Below are 3,334 nucleotides of genomic sequence, written 5' to 3' on the forward strand. Positions count from 1 at the left end.
ATGAAAAGAATAGATGTAGCGCGGGGCTACCTCCGGCGAGGTCTCCGACGAGGGGCTCCGGCGGCGTGGGCGTGGGGCGGCGCGGCAAGGTGCGGCGGCGGCTAGGTGCGGCGGCGGCGGCGGCGTAGGGCGCGGGCGGCGGCTTAGGGCGCGGGGTGCGGTGGAGTGCTTGGGGTTGAGAGAGGCTTGGAATTTGATGTGTTTAGAGGGGGGGGTGCTTGGGTATTTATATTGGGGAGGGGAGGGGTTTACTTGGGGTAGAGGGCAAGGAATTAGACTAGGAATAGGGATAGAAAAGAGGGAAGGAAAAGATCTAGAAATAGAAAAGGAATATACGGAAGTAGGACCAAAGTCCTACTAGGATTCGGTACAGGAGAGAGGCGGCGGCGGCCTCCTGCGCCTGCGCCTGGCGCGCGGCTAGCGATGGCCTTGGCCGGCTGCTTGGCTTGCGGCGGCTTGGGCCTTTGGCCCGGCTGGCCTGCGAATAGTTTCTTTTTTTTAACGGTTCAGCGCGCAGAAAAAAAACAAAAAGAGATCTAAACGAACTCCGAAAAATCTAAAGTAAATTTTTCCCGACTCCTAAAAATGAGCCGAACAAAATGAACTTTTCTCCGGACCTAAAATGCAATTTTCGAAAACGCGCATTTTTCCCTATCCAAATAAAATGCAAATAAAACTCCGGCAAACAAAAATTGATCTATTTATTAAATCTTCATTTTTCCTAAATTTGGGAAAGTCATATTATTCCCTCTCTCATATATTTTTGACACCGGAAAAATTATTGAAGATAAAATAAATAAATCAAATGATCCTATTTTCAAACTTCGAGAAAACTCTCAAATATGAAAATAACGAAATCTCCAACTCTCTCCGAGGGTCCTTGAGTTGCTTGAAATTTCTAGGATCAACCAAAATGCAAGAAAATAAGCTATGCATGATGATCTAGTGTATAACATTCCAAATTGAAAATTTGGGATGTTACAAACCTACCCCCCTTAAGATGAATCTCGCCCTCGAGATTCTGGTTGGCTAGAAAATAGGTGAGGGTGGTCCTTGAGCAAATATTCTTCTCTCTCCCAGGTGGCTTCATCCTCTGAGTGGTGGTTCCACTGAACTTTGCAAAACTTGATAACCTTGCTGCGAGTAACTCTGCTGGCATAATCGAGAATCTTGACTGGCTTCTCCTCATATGTTAAGTCGTCCTTCAACTGAATCGCTTCAAGCGGCACGGTATCTCTTAGCGGTACCTCCGCCATCTCGGCATGACATTTCTTCAACTGAGAAACATGAAATACATCATGAACTCCTGACAGTCCCTCTGGTAATTCCAACTTATACGCGACTTCTCCCATACGTTTCAAGATCTTAAACGGTCCAACGAAACGCGGTGCTAACTCCAAAGCGCTTAACTCCTCGAAGTGGGGATACTCGAAGATAAACTCTGTCTCCAGTTTCGTAAACTATCTCCTTGCGTTTAGAATCTGCGTAGCTCTTCTGCCTGGACTGGGCTACCTTGAACCTATCGCGAATCAACTTAACCTTCCGTTCAGACTCCTTAATCAAATCTGGTCCAAAGAATTGTCGGTCTCCAACTTCGTAACTGTTGTCATGGAACGAAACTGGTATCTGATACGATACTCCTCGGGACTCCATGCAAATAAATGATCCTAGTCATGTATATCTTCGCCAACTTAACACTGGTGTAAGTGGTCTTAACTGGAATAAAATGTGCTACCTTCGTCAAACGGTCAACTATTACCCATATCGAGTCATAGCCTGCTTTCGTCCTGGGTAGTCCTGTGATAAAATCCATGCCTATCTTATCCCACTTCCATTCGGGTATCGGCAATGGTTGTAACAATCCTGCTGGCTTCTGATGCTCTGCCTTTACTCTCTGACATACGTCACAAACTGCTACATATGCTGCAATATCCTTCTTCATTCCGGTCCACCAGAATGTTTCCTTCAAATCCAAATACATCTTGGTATTCCCTGGGTGAATCGAATACGGTGAATCATGTGCCTCCTGCAAAATCAACTTCCTGATCTCCGGGTCATTGGGCACATAAACATGGTCCTCAAACCATAAGGTATCGTGCTCATCCTCACGAAATCCCTTAGCTTTTCCTTTGCTAAGTTTCTCCTTTATAGCGGCAATCTCCTTGTCAGATTTCTGAGCTTCTCTGATTTTATCCATCAATGTTGACTGAATCTCCAATGCTGCTACATAGCCTCTCGGAACTATTTCCAAACATAGCTCACGAAGGTTTTCTGCTAACTCTTTTGGTATACTCCCCGTCATTATCGTATTGACATGGCTCTTACGGCTCAATGCGTCAGCTACTACATTAGCTTTTCCGGGATTGTAATGCAATCTCATGTCATAATCCTTGATGAGCTCCAACCATCTCCTCTGTCTGAGGTTCAACTCCTTCTGCGTGAAAATGTACTTCAAACTCTTGTGATCCGTGTACACCTCACAATGATTTCCAATGAGGAAATGTCTCCACGTCTTCAATGCATGCACTACGGCTGTTAACTCCAAATCATGCGTGGCATAATTCAACTCATGAGGCTTCAGTTGTCGTGAAGCATACGAAACAACTCTTCCTTCCTGCATAAGCACTGCTCCAAGTCCTCGACGTGAAGCGTCGCAATACACCTCATAATCCTTGGTCTGATCTGGCAAAATCAATACTGGTGAGGTAACCAAACGTTTCTTCAACTCCTGGAAACTAGCCTCACACTCCTCAGTCCAATTGAACTTAGTATCCTTCTTCAACAACTCCGTCATAGGCTTCGCAATCCTTGAAAAGTTCTCAATGAATCTCCGGTAGTATCCTGCGAGTCCAAGAAAACTCCGGATCTCTCCAACTGTTGTTGGTGCTTCCCATTCGGTTACGGTCTCAACCTTTGTGGGGTCAACTGCTATACCTTCTCCGGATATAACATGTCCGAGGAATCCTACTTCCTTCAACCAAAACTCACATTTGCTGAATTTGGCATATAACTGATGTTCCCTTAGTTTCTCCAAAACCAAACGCAAATGTTCCTTATGCTCTTCTTCATTCTTTGAATAAACCAGAATATCATCAATGAACACTACGACGAACTTATCCAAAAACTCCATAAACACTTTGTTCATCAGGTTCATAAAATAGGCAGGCGCGTTAGTCAATCCAAATGACATAACGGTATACTCATACAATCCATATCTCGTGGTGAATGCTGTCTTAGGTATGTCCTGCTCTCGAATCTTCAATTGGTGGTACCCTAATCGCAAATCGATCTTGGAAAACACTTTAGCTCCTTGCAACCGATCAACAGATCGTTG

The sequence above is a fragment of the Triticum urartu genome, chromosome 7, assembly GCF_003073215.2.
Source record: "Triticum urartu cultivar G1812 chromosome 7, Tu2.1, whole genome shotgun sequence".
NCBI lineage: Eukaryota > Viridiplantae > Streptophyta > Magnoliopsida > Poales > Poaceae > Triticum > Triticum urartu.